This window comes from Aquarana catesbeiana, linkage group LG01, assembly GCF_042186555.1.
Source record: "Aquarana catesbeiana isolate 2022-GZ linkage group LG01, ASM4218655v1, whole genome shotgun sequence".
NCBI classification, from domain to species: Eukaryota; Metazoa; Chordata; class Amphibia; order Anura; family Ranidae; genus Aquarana; species Aquarana catesbeiana.
The window spans coordinates 771,939,788-771,967,214 of record NC_133324.1 but is presented as its reverse complement, the minus strand read 5'-3'; positions in this window follow the sequence as shown (position 1 = coordinate 771,967,214).

Below are 27,427 nucleotides of genomic sequence, written 5' to 3'. Positions count from 1 at the left end.
TAAAGTTGCAAAAATGACAAATTGGGTCAAATGTGCAGCGCTTATGTGATCATGTAAACCATAACAAATAATATGAGTACAAAAAACGTGAATAATAAATGTGCTCAAAAATACTCCAAGCAGTCCTCTATTATGACATGTGATGTCTATAAACAGAGGAACTTGGACGTGTTATGTCAAAAAAAGAAAAAAATTCAGTGACAAGCTTCAATCATGTGTGATGATAATCCTCAACCATATGTGGATATAATATAGTGACAGTCTTATACTTCAAATATGTATAATGTAATAACAGCTGATAGTAGATCCACCACCAAAGACACCAGAAGCTGCTTACTAGAGGGATTGAACTCAAATAAGTGTACACCTAGTGAGTCAATCAAGCTTTGTGGTATAACATACCAAGGGGATCAGATGCTCTATCCAGATATGACCTCCAGATGGACCTCCGAACAGGTGTAAGGTATGGATGGACTCAGTAGATATAGGCAATCAGCTCCACCATTAAAAGAAAGAGGAAGGCATATAGCGTAACTCCGTATGGAAATTTTAATACATGAAAAGCAAAGGAAATACACTCATGTGTTTAGCAGTAAAATCAAGCGCTTGTAAAAAAGAAGACAGTGGTCTCAGCATATCCTCCCGATGTGTTTCGACTTAGAAGTCATCATCTAATGACACCCGTTTCCCAAGACTATCGGGTGGCCAGGGGGAGATTTAAGATTCTTGTGGACTTTGGGCAAAGCGTATAGGGTGGCAGTCATGGGGGTTTCAACAATCATGAAATCAAATTTCTTCCTGTCAATAAGGTCATTGTAAAATGCCCAACTGACAAGAATTTTAAACTTTGTCTCTGCATATTTGACTTGAAATGAGGGAACGGGCCGATACCAACTGCGATTCTGCAAGAGATCCAAAACCATTTTCTTGTAGAAATCCCTATTCATAACTACTATGTTCCCCCCTTTATCCAAGGGTTTGATGACAATATGATCATTATGTTTCAAGGAAGATAAGGCTCTGCGAAAAGCAGGTTTCAGATTGGAGCGACCATTAGATCGCTTCCAATCCGTGCTCTGAATCTTTTTGGTAACCTGTTGTGTGAAGGCCCAAATGCTTGGATTGCCTTGTAAGGCAGAGAAGGAAGTAGATTTTGGTCTATAGAGATTGGGTGGAGGAAAAATCCTCTCAGGTGGGGGGTCAGAAGAAAGATTCACAGTTGGCTCCTCTAGGGGGTTATCAAATGGATTGCTTTCCTCCCATAATTCCATCAAATCCTTTAATGCCTTTATCTCATTAATGGTTTTATTCATCCAAAGTCTCTCTGGGTTAACATCTGAGCAGCCGGGATCCTTATTGAATATAACCTTAAACAATAATTTTCCTGGCAAAAAGATGTACATCTTTTATCATTTCAAAGGTAACCACCTCCTGATCAGGACAGAAGGTCAGGCCCAGGCTGAAAACCCGGATCTGATCCTCTGTTAGGGTACAGGAGGATAGATTGATTACTTGCAAACCGTCTTGGCTGTCCCCTTGAGTGTTGGGGGTGCATTGGGAACTTTTTTGGTATTTTCCAAATTTGATGTCAGTGAAAATATTGGTGCCGTAGGAAGATCCCCAAGATTGGGGAATCCCTGTGAGTCCCCCGAGGGGGTATTAACTGATGGGTGGCTTACCTTAGGTATTGCTCCCAATTGTGATCCAGAACCTGAAGAGTTAGAATGACCATCACCAAGAGAATTAGAAAGACAAGAAGGTGCATTTTTAGTTTGTGGGTGGAGCCCGGAACAAGTGGTGTCCTAAAGGGTGCGTTTAGCAGCCGAGACGGTTGATGCTGACCTATCAAATTTACGTTTCTGAATGCTAGATGATGTATTGGAGTTGGCACCTGCTAAGGATTCATCAGAGTCACTTGGATCCTGAATAGAGTTATGTCCATGAGAAGAGGGTTTATTCTTCTTTCGGGAATTCACTGTAGACCATTTATAGGCCGTATTAGTCTCATATGCTAATCTGTCACGATAGTATTTTTTGTCCTTGGTTTTGAGAATATCAATAACAAAATGTTCCAGATATTTCTCTAATGTTAGCTCTCTGTCAGCAAAGGTTGAATCAGAGACAAGGCTACTGTTGTCAGTGTATAATTTTTCAATGTCTCCATTAATAACCTCTAGTTCCCTTTGATAATTCTGACAGAGAGCCTCCATCATTTTGAAGGAACAGGATTCCTTGATTCATAATCAATTTTAAATTCAGATTCAATTTTTGATAGGTTGGGAAAAATTTGTATCCCTAGTCCCCAAGGCACAATCCTGTCTTCTATATATTTTTGAAAATATTTGTTGTTCCAAAAAACTCAAGCCTTTTTTTCCAATAATCTTTTTAAACTGACGAAAAAACGATCCATAGTCATATCTCCATAAGAGGAACCTTGAGCTTGATGGATTTTGTCCATTAACCCCTCAAAACCTGTACCTCTATAGGTGGCCATATTTCAAAAGCAGATGCTCCTACTACACGACAAACAAAACAAAAATTAGAAATAATTATAAAACAGTAATTAATAATTAAATAAGATGAGAAGCAAAAGAAATGGGTGATTAACCACCCCAATATAGCCAAAGGAGAAAAGTAAGTGATTGCCTCACATCTAACACAAATATTGGCACCACATCCCTTAGGTCATACAATATGAAGAAAATATAAGGAACTGGGACTTTAAAGGTGCAATAGGGGACACAGAAATTCAGTAAAAAATTCACATTTTATTTGGAAAAATTGATAAAAACATGTCTATAAAAAAGAGTTTACATTCAATGTAACAATACAGTCTTTGATAGTGCGACTGAATGATTTGTTTCTCAACATGTTTCACCACATGCTGTGGCTTCTTCATGAGAATAATATTTATCAGGCACTAAAGAGAGTAATATAAGAATTACACAATAAACAATGACAATATGTAGAACAGTCAAAAAATCAATCAGAATACAAATCAAGAATAATACCATATATTACCTGTGTATAGATCTTTCAAAAATTTGAATAATAAATTGAATATAAACTATAGTGTTTGAACCAAATAAATCAAGAAGTGAACCGAGCCAAAAGATCATCTGATGACCATAGAGAGTAAATAAGATTGCATTTTCAACTGATGGAAGAGGACCTAGAATGAGGATGGAGGAAGGGATAAAGGAATTTTTAATGTTGTAATTTTTTAATTTTAAATCTCTTAATTCTTTATTGTGTATTTGTGTTAGATGTGAGGCAATCACTTACATTTCTCCCTTGTCAGAAAAAGGTGTTAAAAAGCTACAAGGAAAAGCCCCAAAAAGAACCTAAAAATGCAACCCAGCAATCACCAGCAGTCAAAAAGCAAAACTTGTTCACTCACCACTAAAGGTCCCCACTGTTTAGCTTCCAACCAGCAGTCTGGTTAGAAGCTGAGGATACGTACCATTTCTGTCTCATAATCTATCTTATTTAAAATCACAATACCCCTCCCCCCTTGTCCGCAGGATGGATCACAATATTTTTTCTCTTTTCGATAGCTCTAATTCCTTCCCAGATTTGTTCACCTTTGAAGTCTCTCTGTACTGGAATTTCTCTTATATCTGCTTCTACCATCTTTTTTTTTTTTATTGTTTATATTGAAAATTTTCACTTATACAAAAATGGACATGCAGCATCATCCAAGGTGAGGTTGAGTAAATGGAAGATCAACAAGTGTAAGATAACAATGAATAACACACTGATATAGAAACTGGCTATCAGCTCCCTTTCCAGCCACCCCCTGCACCCCCTATGGGATCAAACTGTGCCAGGGGTAGCCAGGAAGTTCGGCCCGTTACTTCCAAATAATTCAGAGTATTATTGTAAAAGTGAGCAGTCATTATAGCAAAAAACGTATGAATTTATCACCCTGGGCTATGAATGACTAAAGCTGATTAAACATTAGAAACTATATAATAAGGTGAGAATGAACCATTCAGTCCACACCTCATCAAGACTATGTTTTAGTAAGAACAAAAAGACCAATAGCTAAAAATATGAGATTTTTTGCCTGCAGAGGCTTATGGGTGTACTGAGTACAAAGAGAGATAGGAGGTGAAAAGAATCAAGAGAAAAGAGAAACTGGAAATCAGGAGGGAAAGAAGACATATAGGAAAGGTACAGGGGAAAGGGAACAAACATTACGGAGAGCTAGAAGTAGGGTCTAGGTATGATGCAGGCTGGACTTATGTTGGGAAGCCATGACCCTAGAGCTAAAGAGATACTCTGATATGACAGGCCCAGGGATCCCAGATAAGTTTGAATTTCTCCAAAGTGTCTAGGATAGTGTTGGAGAATCATTCTTGGGACATTATCCGGGATATTTTTTGTTTGGTTAGACAGTATGAAACTGAGAAGGATTTCCAAGCACGTGCGATTGTCAGTTTGGCCCCTAGAAATATGAAGTGAATTAGAGTCTGGGCTAATATAGGTATCTTGGGAATCCGACGGTTGAGGAGTACGATAGTAGGGTCTTGTTTAACCGCAATCCCAGTGGTCTTTCAGATTAAACTGAAAATTTTGTTCCAGTAGCCCCTGATTCAAGGACATTCCCACAAGGTGTGTAGGAGTGTGCCTAAGTGACCACAGCCTCTGAAGCAGAGGAGGAAAGACTGAGGATAATATTTAGCGAGGCGGGCGGGAACCATGTACCAGCGGAACATGACCTTGAGGTTGGTTTCTATCAAGGAATTGTTGAGATTCCCTTTAAATGATTGGGCAAAGTTAGAGTGCCATGTGTCTAAGTCCCAATCTATCTCAAGGTCACGTTCCCAGCTCAACATATAGGTCGCTTTCTCCGATGGCTCAGCCAGGGCTGAGTATATCAGGGAGATACCACCTCTCGTATCCATGGCTGTGGAGCACCATTGCTCATATGGAGTTACTGATAGAGGGCTCACATTGGAGACACAGTAACTTAATTTGAGGGGGCCATTCGAGTTGAAATAGTGCCCAATTCGATAAAGACCTTTACACAACCACCACTGAAAGGCCTTGATATTCATCCCTTGGGGGAATTGGGGATTGTCAAAAATGTGAGCCAGTGGGTGCCAAGCTAATTTGTATAGTGAGTCACATAAAGCTACTGAGTGGGACAATGTTTGGGATAGAATTGGGGGTGGATTCTGGGGAGACTCCAGAGCAAGTAATCTAAGGTGTAATTTGGAATGGCTTGTCATTCCATCCCTATCCAGTCGGATTTTGGCCCCCTAAAGTGTATGATGGATATTTGGCTAATGCCACGTACACATAGGTGGACTTTTCGGCCGGACTGGTCCGACGGACTTTCCAATGGACTTTCGACGGACTTTTGAACAAAGGGACTTGCCTACACACGATCACACCAAAGTCTGACGGATTCGTACGTGATGACGTACGACCGGACTAAAATAAGAAAGTTGATAGCTGGTAGCCAATAGCTGCCCTAATGTGGGTTTTCGTCCGTCGGACTAGCATACATTTGAAACATGATCCAAATCTAAAGTCCATCAGATTTTTGACCGAAAAAATCTGCTGCAGGTCCGATGGAGCCCACACACGGTCGGATTGTCCACCGGATTCGGTCCGTCGGACCAGTCCGGTCGAAAAGTCTGCCCGTGTGTACACGGCATTAGTTGTGCCACCTGGTAGTAACATTAGAGGTTAGGCAGTCCTAAGCCCCCTTTAATTCTAGGTCTAAAGAGGACTTTTTTGGAGAGGCAGTACCCAGTTTTACCCCAAATAAAACAAATGATTGCTGACTGAAGCTTGTTGATATGTAGTTTGGTGACAGGGATAGGGAGGGAGTGGAAAAGGCATAGAGAGGGAGCGGAAAAGGCATAGAATTCTTTGTAAAAGGGTCATCTTAATCGCATTTACCCTTCCCAACCAGGACATCTTGTACAGTGACCATTGAGCAAGCTCTTCCTCTAATTTTTTAAACTTGGGTGGGTCATAGTTACATAGTTACATAGTTACATAGTAGGTGAGGTTGAAAAAAGACACAAGTCCATCAAGTCCAACCTATGTGTGTGATTATGTGTCAGTATTACATTGTATATCCCTGAATGTTGCAGTCATTCAGGTGATTATCTAATAGTTTCTTGAAGCTATCAATGCTCCCCGCTGAGACCACCGCCTGTGGAAGGGAATTCCACATCCTTGCCACTCTTACAGTAAAGAACCCTCTATGTAGTTTAAGGTTAAACCTCTTTTCTTCTAATTGTAATGAGTGGCTACGAGTCTTATTAAACTCTCTTCTGCGAAAAAGTTTTATCCCTATTGTGGGGTCACCAGTACAGTATTTGTAAATTGAAATCATATCCCCTCTCAAGCGTCTCTTCTCCAGAGAGAATAAGTTCAGTGCTTGCAACCTTTCCTCATAACTAAGATCCTCCAGACCCTTTATTAGCTTTGTTGCCCTTCTTTGTACTCGCTCCATTTCCAGTACATCCTTCCTGAGGACTGGTGCCCAGAATTGGACAGCATACTCCAGGTGCGGCCAGACCAGAGCCTTGTAGAGTGGGAGAATTATCGTTTTATCTCTTGCGTCGATCCCCCTTTTAATGCATGCCAATATTCTGTTTGCTTTATTAGCAGCAGCTTGGCATTGCATGCCATTGCTAAGCCTATCATCTACTAGGACACCCAGGTCCTTTTTCCATCCTAGATTCCCTCAGAGGTTCTCCCCCCAGTGTATAGATTGCATTCATATTTTTGCCACCCAAATGCATTATTTTACATTTTTCTACATTGAACCTCATTTGCCATGTAGTCATCCACCCATTAATTTGTTCAGCTCTTTTTGCAAGGTTTCCACATCCTGCAGAGAAGTTATTGCCCTACTTAGCTTAGCAAATACAGAGATTGAACTGTTTATCCCATCCTCCAGGTCGTTTATAAACAAATTAAATAGGATTGGTCCCAGCACAGAACCCTGGGGAACCCCACTAACCACCCCTGACCATTCTGAGTACTCCCCATTTATCACCACCCTCTGAACTCACCCTTGTAGCCAGTTTTCAATCCATGTACTCACCCTATGGTCCATGCCAACAGACCTTATTTTGTACAGTAAACGTTTATGGGGAACTGTGTCAAATGCTTTTGCAAAATCCAGATACACCACGTCTACGGGCCTTCCTTTATCTAGATGGCAACTCACCTCCTCATAGAAGGTTAATAGACTGGTTTGGCAAGAACGATTCTTCATGAATCCATGCTGATTACTGCTAATGATATCGTTTTTATTACTAAAATCTTGTATATAGTCCCTTATCATCCCCTCCAAGCGTTTACATACTATTGATGTTAGGCTAACTGGTCTGTAATTCCCAGGGATGTATTTTGGGCCCTTTTTAAATATTGGTGCTACATTGGCTTTTCTCCAATCAGCTGGTACCATTCCAGTCAATAGACTGTCTGTAAAAATTAGGAACAACGGTCTGCAATCACTTGGCTGAGTTCCCTAAGTACCCTCGGATGCAAGCCATCTGCTCCCGGTGATTTATTAATGTTAAGTTTCTCAAGTCTAATTTTAATTCTGTCCTCTGTTAACAATGGAGGTGCTTCCTGTGTTGTGTCATGAGGATAAACACTGCAGTTTTGGTTACTGAAGCCCCCCGATTCACTCGTGAAGACTGAGGAGAAGAATAAATTCAATACCTTCACCATCTCCCCATCCTTTGTAACCAGATGTCCTTCCTCATTCTTTATGGGGCCAATATGGTCTGTCCTCCTTTTTTACTGTTTACATACTTAAAGAATTTCTTAGGATTTTTTTTGCTCTCCTCCGCTATGTGTCTTTCATGTTCTATCTTAGCCGTCCTAATTGCACCCTTACATTTCTTGTTGCATTCTTTATAAATTCTGAATGCTGAGGATGATCCCTCAACCTTGTATTTTTTGAAGGCCTTCTCCTTTGCTTTTATATGCATTTTTACATTGGAGTTAAGCCATCCAGGATTTTTGTTCGCTCTTTTAAATTTATTACCCAATGGGATACATTGGCTAATGCCCTTATTTAATATGCTCTTAAAGCAAACCCATCTCTCCTCCGTATTCTTTGTTCCTAATATTTTATCCCAATTTATGCCTTTTAGCAAGGTTTGTAGTTTAGGGAAGTTGGCTCTTTTGAAATTCTGTGTCTTTGTGTTCCCTTCATGTTTCCTATTTGTGTGATTTATACTGAAACTAATTGACCTGTGATTGATGTTACCTAAATTGCCCCGTATTTCCACATCCGTGATCAGGTCTGTGTTGTTGGTAATCAGTAGATCCAGTAATGTTTTATTTCTAGTTGGTGCGTCTACCATCTGACCCATAAAATTGTCCTGCAAGACATTAAGAAACTGAGAGCCTTAAATGAATGCGCGGTTCCCTCCGCCCAGTCTATGTCTGGATAATTAAAATCCCCCATTATGATAACACTTCCCATCCTTGCTGCTAATCCAATTTGTGATAGGAGATCCGTCTCCACTTCCTCCCTCAGGTTAGGGGGCCTATAGCATACTCCCAGTATTATTTTCCCCTTAGCTTTATCCCTTTGGAGCTTTACCCATAAGGATTCCACCTCCTCTCTAGCTCCCTCAGTGATGTCATCTCTCACATTCGCTTGTACATTATTCTTGATATATAGGCATACCCCTCCCCCTTTTTTACCCTCTCTATCCTTGCGGTATAGGGTATACCCTTGAATGTTTGCCAGCCAATCATGAGAGCTGTTGAACCAGGTCTCTGAAATTCCCACAAAATCCAAATCCTCCTTGTACAACAGTATCTCTAGTTCACCCATCTTGTCCGCCATGCTCCTGGCATTGGTGAACATGCCACATAGTTTTGGGTGTTTCGAGATTGCAACTAGGACTTGGTACTATACTCACCTTGTGTTTTTGTGCTTTGGTTAACCTACCACTAATGCCCCCAATACTACCCTCTGGAATATCTTCCGCGCTGGCTATCTCTGTCTCTGGACCCTCCCCCCATCGCCTAATTTAAAAACCCCTCTAACTTTTTGGCCATCTTCATTCCCAGCAGATCTGCACCCTCCTCATTTAGGTGCAGTCCTTCCCTTCTATAGTACCGGTTACCGACTGAGAAGTCAGCCCAGTCCTCCAGGAACCCAAACCCCTCCTTACTACACCAGCTCTTCAGCCACTTGTTTACTTCCCTAATCTCCCTCTGCCTTTCTGGTGTGGCTCGATGTACCGGTAGTATTCCTGAGAATACTACCTTGGAGGTCCTTTTCCTCAATTTAGCTCCTAAGTCCCTAAAATCGTTCTTTAGGACACTCCATCTGCCTCTGACTTTGTCATTGGTGCCAACGTGCACCATGACAGCCGGGTCTTCCCCAGCCCCTCCCAGTAATCTGTCCACAAGATCCGTGATGTGCAGAACCCGAGTGCCCGGTAGACAACATACTGTTCGGCGCTTCAGGTCTTGGTTACAGATTGCCCTCTCTGTCCTTCTAAGAATTGAGTCCCCTATCACCAGAATCTGTCTTTCCTTTCCCTTTGCTGCCCCCCACTCTCACTGGAGGAGTTCTTCCCCTGGCAGCTAGGAGAGTCCCTCAGCTCCAGCAGTGCTGGTCCCTGACTGGTTTCACCAATGTCACTCAATGGAGCGTACTTATTGGGATGCTTCAGTCCTGGATAGGCCTCCCTGGCACTTCCCCTTCTACCCCTCCTGACTGTCACCCATCTTCTCTTTGCTAGTGCCTGCACCTCTTTGTCTCCACCCGCCTCTGTGCTGGCCCCTGCCGGCACCTGCCGTGTACGTTCCTGGCTCTCCTTTAGTATGGAGGGACTTCTCAGTGTTGACAGTTGCTTCCCCAGATTCAGAACCTGGGCTTCCAGGGAAACAATGTGCTTACATTTTGCACAGCAGTATTCGCCCTCGATCGGATGATCAAGGAACGCATACATGCAGCAAGGTGTAATGGGTGGGTAATTATGTTTGTATAATAGATTGATGTTGGTTGTGAGATCAATACCTAAATATGGAATGGATGTATTGTTCCAAGAACAGGCAAAGTGGCTTTTTTTTTTAATTCTTTATTTATTTATTTTAAACATGGTTCCTTGGCATACCACAAAATACGTCAATTCCTTAGACATACGCATCTTAGTCAAAATGTTCCATATGTTAAAAGACATTTCATGACTTGAAACAATTTCATTAACAAAATAACAACTACTTCATCTCTATTATACCTATAAAGGATATAAGAAACCAAAGGGCCTCATGGAGCCCCCTGCACATTTGCCAAGTTAACCATAGTATATATATCTGGTCTTTCAAATACTTGAACATATATCATCATTTCAACAGACTAAATTGCAAACTCAATGTATCTTATGTTCTCTATACTTATAACAGCCGAAATTGCGGCTGTATTTCACTACATAATAAAAAAAACAAAAGAATACACAAAAGAGAGAAAGATAAAGAGGAAAAAAGAAGAGGAGGAGAAAAGAAAAAAGAAAAAAAAAAGGGGCAGGAAGGGCGGGGGGGGGGAAATGAGGTAAGTTGAACGGGGTCTCAATATCATGATCATTATCGTAGTTACTTAATTCCCTAATATCACAGACTCTGCTACCTCCTGTAGGTACGCATTTGTTCCCATGATATATCTCCATGGCCTCCATTTGTTCCGTATTAATTCCTCTGTATTATGGAGGGTGGTGGTCAATTCCTCCATTCGGAGTATACACTGAACTTTAAAATACCACAGGATCCTCGTTGGTGGCTGAGATTGCCGCCAAAGTGCGGGAATGCATGCCCTTGCTGCATTAAGAAGCTGTATTGTCAAGGTCTTTTTATATTTCCGAATGGGTCTCTCTGTCACATGTAAAAGGCACGCAGCCGGATTGTCTTTCAGATCCACAGTTGTCAAGTTTCTAATTGTAGTTGTTACCTCCTCCCAGAATGGCCTCAGTAACGGACAGGTCCAGAAAATATGCATAATCGTGCCAATATCTGCGTTGCACCTCCAGGACCTATCCGAAGTGGCTCCATCCATCTTGTGAGGTATATAGGGGACTGTATACCATCGGGACACAATTTTGTATCCAATTTCTTGGTATTGATTTGCAATAGAGGACTTATGTGCCAAAGTCAACATTTTATCTACTTGCTGTGGTGAAAACTGAATCCCTAAATCCCTTTCCCATTGAGAAACAAATGACAGGGCTGGCTCTTCAGTCTGGTTAGTCAGGTAACTATATATCGTAGAGAGAGAGTGTGGTACGGGTTCCCCCATTTTACATAGCAATTCAAAGGGGGTAGGGTCTCTAGGGACATATGATGCCTTCTGAAGGGACTGTAAGAAGTGTCGCAGTTGATAAGGGATGAAACTATCTAACGGTGGATCTATGAGACTAGAAATGGTCGCTAGTAAGGGGAGCTCCCCGTTAGGCTAGACATCTATTAGGCGGTATCTCCCTGATAGTGTTAGTTGTCTAATCTTTCTACTTGTGAGACCCGGTATAAAATCCGGATTACCTATCACCGGTGTCATGGGAGAGGGTAGTGGCGCAAGGCCCGTACTGTGAAACGTAAATCTAGCCACCCTAAGGGTGGCACTTACCAAGGGATGGTTCCCTATGTCTTCTGGAAGAGAGCAGGTGAGCCATGGGGAGGTCAACAGCGGAATAGAAACATCCTCAATCTCCATCCTCACCCATTGTTTGAATTCTTTATTACAGTGCCAGCCTACTATATTTGAAAGGTGTACTGCTCTGTAATATTGGAGGAGATCGGGTAGGCCAATGTCCCCCTTCTCTTTGGGTATAGACAACGTTTGCATTTTGGTCCTCGGTGACTTATGTGATCAAATAAACTCTCTAATTATCATCCGGAGCTGTTTAAATTATGTTGAAGGTACTCTAATTAGTATGGTTTGGAGTATATATAATATCCTCGGTAAAACCGTCATCTTCAGGGCATTACAATGCCCAAACCAGGTCAAGGTCAAAGTGTGCCATTTCTGAAGGTCAGCTTTCAGTCTCTGAAAAAGCAGAGTGATCAGCGGTAAAAACAAAGGCTTCCGGGTTCGGCCGTACCCGGAAGCAGCGGCACCTGGCTCCTCCCTGACGTGTTGCGTCACACCACACGTGACTTTTTCAAACTTTTTCCCTTTCCCTGTAAGTTACTATATTGTTTTGGAATAAATTATTTTTAAGTACTACACTATGGAGCCACTTCTTCTTTTTTCACAATCTATCTGAGAATATCGGTTGAGTGTGGGAGAGCGCTACTTTTACCTTGCCAACGTATGCCCCCCGGGAGCTGTGACTACTACCGGAAGTCGATCCTTTGCACACAGTGTTGTCCACCTGTGGGTTCACTCTCGATTCGGCCCATTGGGGGCCGCTACTACAGGTGATAGGCTGGGGGAAACTGCTGCCGCACTCAGGAACAGGACTGGATGAATACTTTTATTAGTCACTTGCTGCCACTGCACTTGCACTTTCTCTACCCATAGAAGATATCTTCCTGCTGACATTAGGAGTCGCATTGCATGCTTCTTTGGATTGCACTTTATATACTTTCCACTTTTTATTATTACCATTTTGCTTGGACACTCATTGTATGTTATTATGTGTCATTAGTTCACATTGGTTACACTTTATCATCAATTTGCCTGGACACATATTATATGCTACTACGTGGCATTGTTCACATTTTTTTGCTTTTATAATTCTGTTTTTTGCACATTACTTTCTTATTGTGCGTACATTGCCCTCTCATGGATCATTTATATATTGTCTTTGCACATATTCATTGATCATTATTTAGGTCATAGATCATCTACTATTTCATATTTTTTTATTTGTATAGTTTTTGGTTTTCTAGTTGTTGCACCTAGACTGAGGTAGCGCCACATATTTTTAATATATTTTATCTGAGTTATGTGAGTAAACTGGTTTATGTTGGCGGCTCCTTGTCTAGTTTATCAATTAGTGTGGTTTTTGCGCATTAGTTATTACTTTTTTGTTTATACTGGGAAAGGTGAATTGGGATGGGGGGACAAATTCCAAAGTGGATAACTTCACCAAATCATTTGATCCCGGTCAATGGCTAGGGAGATAAACTTGCATAAATGGTTGCACCTTCAAATAAACAGAGTAGAGGTATAGGGATCTGGTGGGGTGGAAACTCTAGTTCAGTGGGTTGAGCAGAGAACAAGGTGGGTGTAGGAGAGTCAACTACACTGTCGGAGGGTATGACCATCCGAGTAAAGGGAGACAACCATCCCATATGGATCAAACAGACTTGGATCTCATCTCGGAGGGATGGAGTCTCGGTGCCTCTTCGATTGCTGTTTGTTCCACAGCGGGGTCAGGGGGATGCTTGGAGGATGCCTCTTGGATGAGTTAGGATAATGCGCTGACTGCTGGGGTGACAATTCCTGGGAAATAAACCGAAGGAGCAAATGTTCACCCTCCTGGAAGCTTGTGAATCCATCCAATTTGTCTTTGTACTGGAACTGTAGCCCAAAAGGAAAGGACCATTGGTATTTTACTGATTTCTGTGCTAATATTTCCAAGAGAGGTTTGAAGGATCTCCACTTCTGGATTGTGGCTGGAGAAATATCTGCAAATATTTGAATTTTATTTCCTTGTATTGAGAGGTTTTCAAGGTTATGAGATATTCTCATTGCCTTTCAATGCATAATAGTGGGTTTTAACCACAATATCTCTTGGAAGCCTGTCCTGGGGGTTGCAGTGCTCTGTGGGCGCTGTCTAGTTTAAGTCTATGACTTAGGATACCTGGTATGATATCTTTTATGAACAATTTAATTTAATTGCTTCTATTCTCCAAATCATCTAATTTAGACAGTGTGCGATTTCAATTTGGTCTTTCAGTATTTGGATGCATGTTGTGTTCTGGTTAGTGTGTGCGGACATATTATCCACTGCCTGTTCTATGACATCCATACGGACCCCAAGGCTCTGCAGGTCTGCCTTAATAGATGATGTGATCTGTATGGCATTTTGAGCTAGTCCTGCAGCCAGCATTTCTGTAAAGCTATTCTATAGCTGGGCCATGTCAAGGAGATGGCATTGAGGCAAGGGAGATGCCTGCTGGGTACCTGCATGGCTGAGGGGAGTGTTCAACAGAGGGGTATGGAGGAGATCTGCCATTGTCCTGCTTAGGAGCGACTCAGTGGAGGCTGGGGAGACACAGCAGTTAAATGTGTCACTGACAGGAGTTGCCATCGTGTTACAGACTAGCTGGTGTGCCGATGGTGGGTCCGCAATCGTTTCCTGGTCTCCTGTGCCTCCGCATGGAGGAGCAGCGGCCGCCATTTTGAGGGATTCAGGGGTGGATAGGACCAAATCGAGTTGACAACTGACCTCCTTCTTAGGGTGATCTCCGACATGCGGGCAGATGCCCTGTCTCTTCGGGAGTTCGGGGAGGTCAGTCTCGGGGGGGTCCCACTCGTGTCTGCTGACTTGGGGGTCAGAGCTCCTGGCTAGTGCGTCTTCCCAGAAGTCCCGCACATGCGCACTCTGCTTCTACCATCTTTTTAAATACATATATATATATTGATGTGCCAATGTTTTTGGATTAAAGGTGGATTTGTTACGTAAGCCAATATGTGTGTATTTAGTGGCTGGTGCAGTAGAATTTGTACCCTCTTTGAGGGTCTTTGAAGTCTAGAAGGCCTTCTTTGGCTCCTGGCTGGGCCTCTAGCGCCTCACCTAGCCAATTATTTTAATGCCTTGAAACAGGGATCCCTGCCTTCTTCAGATACGCTCAGGGCACACACTACTATGCTCTCTAAAATATTGGAGGACACTCCAGAACTACAAGCCTTCTGTTCTGTCTCTCTCCTAAATGAGGATATGAAGATTTTGGGGGAGATTTTAAGCCTCTGTATCAATAAATATCTTCCCCACCTGGTCCATAGAGACCAGGTGGGCTTTGTCCCAGGTCAACAGGCCTGTGACAACATCTGCTAAGTGGTCCACCTCATACACCTCCTACATCAGCAGAAAATTCCTGGCTTCCTACTCTCATTGGACCTCTGCAAAGCCTTTGACTCCCTGTCATGGGAATATTTGCACCGAAAAAAAAAGCTCCATCTCCAACTTAGGCAAACCCCCGAATGCCTGGCTTGCCATTTGACAATTCGTATATAGGTAAGGGGTGGAGCCACTTGGCAAAATCACCTGGTGGCAATTCCCCCTTGTGACATCACTGACCCTTACCTATCTAAGAACTGTCAAACGGCAAGCCAGGCATTTGGTGGTTTGTCTTAGTTGACGTCAAAGCATTTTTTTTCTTTTTCGGGTCTGGGTGTGGTGTCGGCGTCGTGATTGATAATGGATTTACATTGAGGGACACTGTTTTTTTTTTTTTTTAATAAAGGATTGTCAAAAACTGCCTTTTTTGGTGAATGGTACCCCATACTCATTCACATAGGGGAGGGCAGGATCTAGGGGCCCCCTTGTTAAAGGGGGCTTCCAGATTCTGATAAGCCCCCCACCCGCAGACCCCCACAACCACAGCCCAGGGTTGTGGGGATGAGGCCCTTGTCCCCATCAACATGGGGACAAGGTGCTTTGGGGTGGGGGGCAGAGCCCCCCCGCCCCAAGGCACCCGGCCCCCCCTCATGTTAAGGGCATTAGGTCTGGTAGGGTTCATGAGGAGGGTGCTTGCTCATCCCCCCCCTTTCCTGATTGGGGGGGGATTGGGGGGACCCCCACACTGTTTTGTTTTACATTTTTTATTTCTGGCAATGGTAATGTATTAACGGCAATTTAAATTTAATTTCATTCATTTTTTTCTTTAAAAATGCCAGTTTTGCTGCAGTAGGTTCTATATACAGTACAGATGCACCACAGGCAGACTAAGAGAACCCCCCAGGCACTAATTTAAAGGAATTATTTCTTCTTGTACTTTAAGCATCATTAAAAACTATTTTTTTAAAAACATTTTTTGCCTTGGTACATGTCCCCCAGGGCAGTATCCCCCATACCCTTTTTATGGCCAATTGCTTGCATATACAGTAAGCCTTCAAAATGGGAACTTTTGATTTTTCAAGTTCGGGTCCTACAGACTTTAATAGGGTTCGCTGTTCGTGTCAGAACCTTTTCTCTGTCCGGGAGTACTGGTGTGAACCAAACAGGGTGGGTGTTCGGCCCATCTCTGTCTGCAAACTCTGTTAGGCTAAGTTCATACTGCTGCAATCAGATTTTGATCTGATTTTCAGTTCATCTGAAATCACACTAGTGTAAACGGAGCCTTACAATGCCACTATGCCACTAAGAAAGAATATTGTATACACCAGATTTCTATACAGTACTTTTATAAATACAGGTATATATTAAAAAAAATAATATATATATAAATATATATAGTGACAGAGAGAGGCTCTGTCGCAATAAGTTTATAGGAAAAGGTGACCCAGGAGTCTCATTAAGGGTTAATGCAAGGTTTAGAACTAGCATCTCTACAGGTTCTGTAGTTCTGAATCAGAACATTCAATCCTGGGTCCAGGTTTTGCTAGAGGCCTGCAACCTGGCTCACTACACAGGTGTGCAGGGTCATTATATAGTCAGATCTGAGAATTGCTCAAGGCTCTCATTTTTTGAGACAGCTTCCAGTTTGGAGACTGCTCCCAGTGTGGGAGACGGAAGGTCTCACCCGGGGTCAGGGGGCCCCAGCCAGAAGCCACAAGACAGAGGTCTCATCGAGGGGTCAGAGGGCCCAGCCAGAAGCCACAGGACAGAGGTCTCATCAAGAGGTCAGAGGACCCAGCCACAAGCCAGCAGGTCTCCAGGATTTAAGTCAGCTCCTATCAGGGATGTCAGGAGAACCCCAATCCTTAGGCCAGAGGTGGACCATGCAGCAGGGCACTGCAACTGAAGGCTAGAGAGCCAAGTGTTCTGAGAGAGCTGAACAACACAGTCAAAGGACTGGTAAGAGGAGCAGCCATGCTGCCAACATGTAAGCCAGGTGGCTTGGTATTTTCATTAATTCATGTTATGTGGAAGAAACCCATGCGTGGGCAACTGATGTATAAGTGAACTTCCCATTATTCGATAAAAGTGGGCTGCCACGCCCTAAAACTGCAGTTTGGACTGCCGCAGCTCATTGTAAATGCACCTGCTACTTGAGTTTAATTCCTCAATCTCACTATATATATATATATATATATATATATATATATATATATATGTAGCACGGCCCCTTGAGGATTACCTGCTCATCTGCACAGCCGTGACCATGTGAACCTTCCAGCCCACCTGACATTCTGGGTTCAGACATCCTGTTAATACTATAAAGCAAGAATCAAGCAACACAGTAGTATAAGGTAGGGATGAGTTTCGAGTTCGAGTCAAACTCATGTTCGACTCGAACATTGGCTGTTCGCAAGTTCGCTGAATAGCGAACAATTTGGGGTGTTCGCGGCAAATTCGAATGCCGCGGAACACCCTTTAAAAGTCTATGGGAGAAATCAAAAGTGCTAATTTTAAAGGCTTATATGCAAGTTATTGTCATAAAAAGTGTTTGGGATCCCGGGTCCTGCCCCAGGGGACATGGATCAATGCAAAAAAAAGTTTTAAAAATGGCCGTTTTTTCAGGAGCAGTGATTTTAATAATGCTTAAAGTCAAACAATAAAAGTGTAATATTCCTTTAAATTTCGTAGCTGGAGGGTGTCTATAGTATGCCTGTAAAGGGGCGCATGTTTCCCATGTTTAGAACAGTCTGACAGCAAAATGACATTTCGAAGGAAAAAACCCATTTAAAACTACTCGCGGCTATTGCATTGCCGACAATACACATAGAAGTTCATTGATAAAAACGGCATGGGAATTCCCCACAGGGGAACCCCGAACCAAAATTAAAAAAAAAAAAAAAGACGTGGGAGTCCCCCTAAATTCCATACCAGGCCCTTCAGGTCTGGTATGGATATTAAGGGGAACCCCGGCCAAAATTTAAAAAAAAAATGACGTGGGGTTCCCCCTAAATTCCATACCAGACCCTTCAGGTCTGGTATGGATTTTAAGGGGAACCCGCGCCAAAAAAAAAAAAAAAACGGCGTGGGGTCCCCCCAAAAATCCATACCAGACCCTTATCCGAGCACGCAACCTAGCAGGCCGCAGGAAAAGAGGGGGGGACGAGAGTGCGGCCCCCCTGCTCCTGAACCGTACCAGGCCACATGCCCTCAACATTGGGAGGGTGCTTTGGGGTAGCCCCCCAAAACACCTTGTCCTCATGTTGATGAGGACAAGGGCCTCATCCCCACAACCCTGGCCGGTGGTTGTGGGGGTCTGCGGGCGGGGGGCTTATTGGAATCTGGAAGTCCCCTTTAACAAGGGGACCCCCAGATCCCGGCCCCCCGTGTGAAATGGTAAGGGGGTACTTACCCCTACCATTTCACTAAAAAACTGTCAAAAATGTTAAAAATGACAAGAGACAGTTTTTAACAATTCCTTTATTTAAATGCTTCTTCTTTCTTCTATCTTCCTTCATCTTCTTCTTCTTCTGGTTCTTCTGGTTCTTCCTCCGGCGTTCTCATCCAGCATCTCCTCCACGGCGTCTTCTATCTTCTTCTCCTCGGGCCGCTCTGCACCCATGGCATTGGGGGAGGCTCCCGCTCTTCTCTTCGTTTTCTTCTCTTCTTCCTTCTTCTCTTCTTCTCTTCTTCATTTTCTTCTCCGGGCTGCTCCGCACCCATGCTGGCATGGAGGGAGGCTCCCGCTGTGTGACGGCGTCTCCTCATCTGACGGTTCTTAAATAATGGGGGGCGGGGCCACCCGGTGACCCCGCCCCCCTCTGACGCATGGGACATGACAGACTTCCCTGTGGCATTCCCCGTGACGTCACAGGGAAGTCCCGTCAAGTCACCGTGCGTCAGAGGGGGGCGGGGTCACCAGGTGGCCCCGCCCCCGTTATTTAAGAACCTTCAGACGAGGAGACGCCGTCACACAGTGGGAGCCTCCCTCCATGCCAGCATGGATGCGGAGCGGCCCGGAGAAGAAAATGAAGAAGAGAAGAAGAGAAGAAGGAAGAAGAGAAGAAATTGAAGAGAAGAGCGGGAGCCTCCCCCCATGCCATGGGTGCGGAGCGGCCCGAGGAGAAGAAGATAGAAGACGCCGTGGAGGAGATGCTGGACGAGAACGCCGGAGGAAGAACCAGAAGAACCAGAAGAAGAAGAATATGAAGGAAGATAGAAGAAAGAAGAAGCATTTAAATAAAGGAATTGTCAAAAACTGTCTCTTGTCATTTTTAACATTTCTGACAGTTTTTTAGTGAAATGGTAGGGGTAAGTACCCCCTTACCATTTCACACAGGGGGGGGCCGGGATCTGGGGGTCCCCTTGTTAAAGGGGGCTTCCAGATTCCGATAAGCCCCCTGCCCGCAGACCCCCACAACCACCGGCCAGGGTTGTGGGGATGAGGCCATTGTCCTCATCAACATGGGGACAAGGTGTTTTGGGGGGCTACCCCAAAGCACCCTCCCAATGTTGAGGGCATGTGGCTTGGTACAGTTCAGGAGGGGGGGGCCGCACTCTCGTCCCCCCCTCTTTTCCTGCGGCCTGCCAGGTTGCGTGCTCGGATAAGGGTCTGGTATGGATTTTTGGGGGGACCCCGCGCCTTTTTTTTGTTTTTTTTGGCGCGGGGTTCCCCTTAAAATCCATACCAGACCTGAAGGGTCTGGTATGGAATTTAGGGGGAACCCCACGTCATTTTTTTTTTTAATTTTGGTTCGGGGTTCCCCTGTGGGGAATTCCCATGGCGTTTTTATCAATGAACTTCTATGTGTATTGTCGGCAATGCAATAGCCGCGAGTAGTTTTAAATGGGTTTTTTCCTTCGAAATGTCATTTTGCTGTCAGACTGTTCTAAACACTGGAAACATGCGCCCCTTTACAGGCATACTATAGACACCCCCCAGCTACAAAATTTAAAGGGATATTACACTTTTATTGTTTGACTTTAAGCATTATTAAAATCACTGCTCCTGAAAAAAGGGCCGTTTGTAAAACCTTTTTTTGCATTGATCCATGTCCCCTGGGGCAGGTCCCAGGTCCCCAAACACTTTTTATGACAATAACTTGCATATAAGCCTTTAAAATTAGCACTTTTGATTATTCATGTTCATGTCCCATAGACTTTAACGGTGTTTGCGCGTTCGAACAAACTTTTTTCCTGTTCGCATGTTCTGGTGCGAACCGAACAGGGGGGTGTTCGGCTCATCCCTAGTATAAGGTTCTGAAATGTTTTACTTGAACCAAATAGGAAAAGTTATTTCACAAAAAAAGGAGTAAATCCGCTGAGCTGTGATAACAGCGGCAACTCAGCAAACAGACTCCTCCCGAAGACACAACAATAAACAATGAATAATGCTATATACACAAGGATACACTACTTCAGATCCGAAGTCACCTCCTAGTGGATGTTTCAGTTAACTACACATGTGGCCAGAGATAGATGCAATCTAGACAGCCTATGCTATTTTAATGAGAGAGCTAATCTCCCACTGATGATATATATATATATATATATATATATATATATATATAGTATCTCACAAAAGTGAGTACACCCCATACATTTTTGTAAATATTTTATTATACCTTTTCATGTGACAACACTGAAGAACTGACACTTTGCTACAATGTGAAGTAGTGAGTGTACAGCTTGTATAACAGTGTATTAGGGTAACTTTTCTCCTTTAACATCTATGTGTTTATTGTTTGCTAATATATTGTATTCCTTTCATCATTCGCTAATTACCATGATTGTATTATGCTGTGAAGGTCCCCTTTCTTCTCATGCATGCTTGAATTTTTTAAACTTCCTTTTTTGTCCTTCATGCATATTTGCCTTCACTAACCTCCCCAGCATGCTATCTTGGGCCCATACACACCTAGCCTAGTCACTTAACAATGCATTTTGTCAGCTCCATAGTAGTGCTTTACCCTAAACACCCCCTAAAATGTGTACAAACGTTATTTGTGTCCTTAAATTCATGCAGAGTATCAGAGGCTATTTTTTTGGGTCCCAAAATCATTTGGAACCCCCCTAATTGCTAAGTCAATCAATACCAACCCTCTATCTGCTGACTTTGCTAAACTCATACACACTATACCTACCTCTTTTATGGTCAGATTTATGGATGAATTCACCAAAGCATGTAGTGAAAGGGCCTGCCAGAATACCTTCAAATGGTACTGTTTAAAGTTTTGTTCTCCTATTATCTTGATAGGTAATTGCAGAATAAAAATAGTGCTTCAATTTGTACAGTGTGTATTCATATATTGTATTAGGACACTTCTTACCTGTCCAGTGGGCTGCCAATAGTGTAAGTAAGGAGGGGCTGGCCAAAGTAAAACACATTAATTTTGCATTCAGCTCTCAATGAAGTGGAGGGTTACCTGTCCAAAACATACCCCCCTCAATTTTTTACAATGGCCCATCAGAGAGGTTGAGGAATCTGATAAGTGGACCTTATATTTTTTTATCTTTAAATACTCCTTAAAATAAATGTTATACTGATGTTGGCCAAGAATGTTTGTGTCTAATCTGCTTGCAATGTTTATGTGCAAAATTACTAAGTCTTTTTTCTTGTTTGACTCCACAGTTTCCTTCAACACCACAGGAATGGCAGACTGTGGCTTCCCAATTTGCCCAGCGGTGAGACTTTCCCAACTGCGGAGGGGCAATTGATGGGAAACATGTCCACATCGTGCCACCCCCAACTCAGGGTCATACTATTATAATTACAAGGGGTTAATTAGTATTGTGATGTTGGTGGTGGTGTCAGCGACATATGAGTTTCTCTATGTGGACGTGGGGAACAATGGCCAGATGTTGGATGGTGGAGTCATCACCCAGACAGAGTTATACACACGGCTCCAGAATGGTGGCTTGGAATTGCCACCTGCTGAAGAGAACGTGGAAGGACCCCCGTTTGTCTTTGTTGCTGATGAAGCGTTTGGCCTGGGTGATCACCTGATGCGATTGTTCCCGATGAGGACCCTCACCCCAGACCAGAGGGTTTTTAACTACCGGCTGGCCAGAGCCAGAAGAGTGGTGGAGAATGCTTTCGGGATAATGGCCAGCCGGTTCCGCCTATTCCTTATGGCAATCAACATGGTGGAATTTAAACCTAACCATATAATCCTTGCATACTGCATTCTCCACAACTATTTAAGGAGAAAATCAATGAACTATGTTGCCTCAGTTGGACCTGAGGCCGGACTTAATGAACAAACCCTGATGGCGCTTGAAGCTGGCCATCCTGGCTTGCCCCCCCAAAGCGCCCACGAGGTCCGTATCAAATATATGGAGTACTTTGCGGGTAGGGGGCCATTGATATGCCATAAAATGTTTAAGAAACATTCTTGAAATACATTTTTGATTAAAACTGAAATAAGATTTCCTTTGATTTACTGCTTGTGTTTCTTTTAGCTGTCTCCTAGGTTCTCCAATGGGCTTTTCTTTTTGGCCATTTTCTTCAATAGTGCAAACATAATTTATTTGATACATGAGGTGACAATCTCTTCTTCAGTGAACTATTATTATGTTGTGGGTCTGCTACACAAACACCTTGATTGTGTTGTTAATGTATGTAATGCATTACTGATAAAAATATACATCATTTTCAGCACCATGAATTAATTTTGGTGAGTCACGAAAATGGCATGATTGTGGCAAATTATAAAGCACTGTGGGAGTTATTTACTAAAGAAAAATCCATTTTGCACTCCAAGTGCATTGCAAAAGTCCACATGAAATTGCACTGAAAGTGCACTTGTAGTGCAAAGTGGATTTGCCTTTAGTAAATGACCCCCATTTCAGTGTAAACACCAACTTAGTCCAAAAAATGATATTGAGCATTGAAAGAAGAAGCCACACATTGTTGAGTAGAAAACTTTTTACTCTGTGCACATTCACATGTGCACTAGAAAAGGGTTTTTGAACAAACCAACATATTTTAGTAATAACATTTTTGTTTTAGACAGACAAATAGCCTTTTTTGTGTTAAAACGGGCATGTTTACAACCATAAAACAATACACAACTCAGGAACTTACAAAGTTCAACTTTGACAAAGTAAAGGCAATATCAGATATTAGTATGTCCAAACTGTGTTGATATTGCCTTCATCAGATGGGGTGATGTCACCCCTGTGAAAGCCAAATTTTGAAGATGCACACAAATTGAGAGTCAAAATGGGGATTTCCCTCCTGATCCCATGCCTAATATCAACATGTGCTAGCTCCCATCATGGGGGATCAAGGGATGTGTTTTGGGGGTGCAACCCCTTCCTCTCATCTACTTTAGTTGCAAGGAAGGGGTTGCACCCCCAAAACGCGTACCTTGATATTCCGTGATGGCAGATAACACATGTTGACACACTGTGTGCATCTTTAAAATTTGGCTTTATAAAAAATATTTAAAATGTGTGAAAATAATACAAATACAAACAAACTAGAAGCATTTTGGGGTGTTTTAGATTCTGCCTAAAACATCAATGATGTTTTTGAGTCTTTTTTGCATATCATTGATGTCTTCCTTGATCTTCTGTAAATCACGATTGCACACCATGATTTCCCCAATGAGGACATGTGCAATTGCACTTGTGAAATGAGATTCTTCTTCCACAACATCCACATCACCTAAAATAAAAAAAAACACACCATGTATTATAAATATGGCATACATCTATTAGCTGAAGCTGTGGTCTCAGACACTCACCTGTTGTGGTCACTATTTCTCCCACTTCATAAACCTCTCCTTCCTCCACATTTTCTGGCTGTGGTGTGGGGATTTCCTTTTCTTTAGGAGGTGGGGGGCCCCAGGTGTCCTTAGATGTCCCGAGTCTTTTCTCCCCTATCTGAATAAAAAAAGGTATACTTAGCACACATATATTTGATGCAAGAAATAGTAATATGAAACATTGATTGGAAGTGTCATACAATTGTCTTTTTTGGCAGTGTTCCAAGCTGAAGACATTATTTTTTCCCTTTCTTCAAGCTAGAATACTTACCTTTTTTGATCAAGTTTCACACATGGAGACACCCCTAGTATCCACTGGAGCAACTGTGTGGTACACCCTAAAAAGTTTGTTCTGGTGTCCCACACTAGTGCTCCTGCGTCCAGATGTGTAAACAGCTGCTGAGTGTCCTCTCCTTACACTGAATCTAGTTTGCATCTCATTATATTACAAACACATCTAGACAACAATGTACTAAACTTCTTTGAATACAAATAGGCCTGAACAAATGTTGTTAACCGGTATATGCCAAAAACATTGTATTAGTGGGCGAACGAACAATGTTTACTACGAACGATTACTGTGCCCACAAACCTGAAACTTGCCATTTTACACTGTACAACAGTAAAGAAAGCACGAGCAGCACGAACGTAATAATAATAATAATAGGAACACACGACAACTACTTACTTTTTTGAAGAATTCTCTTGATCTTTTTTTACTGATCTTGTACTGATCTTGGTCCCTCAGTTTGAGGTCTGACCATCGTTTCCTCAATTGATCCTTGGATCGCCATACCCCAAAATTCCCGTGCAGACTTTTCACAACTTTAGTCATGATCCTGGCTTTTCTCACATTTGGGTTTGGGTAAGGTCCTTGCTTCCCGTCATAGTTGGCCCTCTTCAAGATGTCCACCATCTCCACCATCTCTATAAAGGACATATTGGAGGCCTTAAATCTCCTCCGGGATTGGGACGTTCCAGCCTTTCATCGTTGTTGCTGCTGCTGTCTGCATGCACTTGCTCTTTCTCTGCCATGTGCTCTCCCACTGCACTGAAAGACAAGGGGCGGGGAATAGAATAGAAAGAACGTCAGGGGTGGGTGGAGTTTCACGCATGCGCAGTGTATGTATGATCTGTGAGCGGTGGATGTCGTATGTATGATCTGTGAGCAGTGGAAGGAGTAGCAGAAGCACTGATCGTTCTAACGAAGGTGCAGTTTTAACTTGGTGCATTAGTGGCACAACAAGTGGGACACGTGGGACAAGATTAGGAGAGTTTAGCCTGTCATTAGGGTTTGTCTTGTGTTGTGTCTTGCAGAGAAAATGGATGGCTTCAATGATCACAACTTCCTCCCCTATTCATAGACAAGAACAGGGAGCTGCCCTGTCTGTGGCAGGTGAAACATCCGCATTATAATCATAAACAAAAGAGGCAGGCAGCGCTGGAGAAACTGCTGGAGTTAGTGAAGCCGCAGATCCCCACGGCAACCATCCCCTATTTGAAGGCAAAAATTGGTGGGCTGAGGAGCACTTATAATAGGGAGCGCAATAAGGTCCAGGATTCCATGAGATCAGGAGCTGCAGCAGAAGCCTTTTATGTCCCCAGGCTGTGGTACTATGACAGACTTCGTTTTCTGTCAGACCAGACTGAAGTCAGGCAATCACTCTCAACCCTTCCTTCCACTCTTCCTTCCACACTTCCTTCCACCCCAGCTGAGGCTTCCGACGTCAACCTGGGCCTTCCAGCCAGGAAGATGTAGAGGAGCCCAGCTTGAGCCAGGTATAGCATTGTTTAACATATTTCTTGTCGTAAAATTAATGATGTTAACCAGATGTTATTATTAATCACTAATTGCTGATTTAATAAAGTGTTTTACATATCAATAGATAGTAGTGGCCAAAAATCTTTGGGATAAGATTGAAAAATACTGGGGGTAGAATGATAGTCATTTCTATTTGTTAACATTCAATTTGCAACAGTCATGAGCTGAAAATTGTGTGTGATTGATGAATACAAAACTAAAACTATGTCCCTTTTTCATACACAAGAAAGCCTCAGCCAGGAGGAGGGCATGGAATGTGGCAGCCAGGAGGAGGCTGTGGAATGTGGCAGCCAGGAGGTGGCAGGGGAAAGTGGCAGCCAGGAGGTGGCGGGGTAAGTGGCAGCCAGGAGGTGGAGGGGGTAGGTGGCAGCCAGGAGGTGGCCCGGCCCAGTAGCCTGACTGAATCCAGGGTCCCTCCCCTCCGCTTTCCAACCAAAGGCCCAGGAAGGTAAGTAACTTGGAGGAGGCAGCGCATGGGCTGATGCTGCCCTCAGAACCACCCCCACTCTTCAAGAGGCCTTTGCCTCCATGGCTGCATGCAAAATGTAGGAAATGGAGGAGGGCCAATGCCTCATCTGTGAGGAAATTATGTATCTGTCCCTAAATAAGGGGTTGAGGGGCCAACTCAAAACCAAAACCCACCTGTGCAAGTTGGACCATCCTCCTCCTCCTCCTCCTCCACCACCTGCCACAACTCAAAAAACACAGCCTGGAAGCATGTCTGGAAGGAAGAGTGGAAGGAATACAAGAGTGTGATGGCCTGGGTTCAGTCTGGTCTGACAAAAGACGCAGGCTGTTGTATGACCACAGCCTGAGGACATATATGTTATCTGCTGCTGTTCCTGATCTCTTGTAGTCTGGGACCAGATTGTACTCACTATTATATGGACTCCTCATGCTACCAATTTTGGCTGTAAAATAGTTGATCTGTGCCCTGGGGTACAAAGGCTTCGCCAATTTCAACAGTTTTTCCAGTGTTGCCTTCCTCTTTATTTTATTATGACCCATAATAAAGGGCTATTTTGTATTCACAAATACTTGCCTATGTGTTTTACTTAAAAAAGGACAGTTTGTTTGTGAGTAGGCAGGTACATTTCCAAAATACAATGTCAAATTAACAAGGGACACCAACACAAACCAACATCCTTGAGGTTAAAAAAATACAAGATAATAATGGTGTTGTGGTAACCTGACACACAAAATGAAAAACTATATTATGGAAAGCACTAGAAAAAAAAGGAGATCTTGATAAAAAAAAACACTATAAACAAAAATTAAATACATTATTATAGAGATCTCACGAAAACAAAAAAAAAATATTCAGGAGATCATGAGAAATAATAAAGAAATTATTTTTTCAGAACTCTGTGTGAATATTAGACGCAAAAAAACTTCATTGCATTTAAAAGATTTAAAAAATTGCAGCGCGACGAATGTGCTATCTCCATTATGAACGCTAGTTTTACCAGACCAAGCGTTTCTGTCTCGTAATTGATTCAGAGCATGCATGGAACTTTGTGCATCGGAATTGTGTACAAACGATCGGAATTTACGAGAACGGATTTTGTTGTCGGAAAGCTTGAGATCCAGATCTCAAATTTTGTTTGTCGAAATTCTGATGGAAAATGTCTTATGGAGCCTACACACAGTCGGAATTTCTGACAACAAGCTCACATTGAACATTTGTTGTTGGAGAATCTGACCATGTGTACGCAGCATTATGTTATGTGGATGCATAGCAACAGATTCAAAGAGAACTATACGCCCCATAACTCACTCCATTGGCACACAGGTATGAGGTCACTGGCTGCACAAATAATCACGGG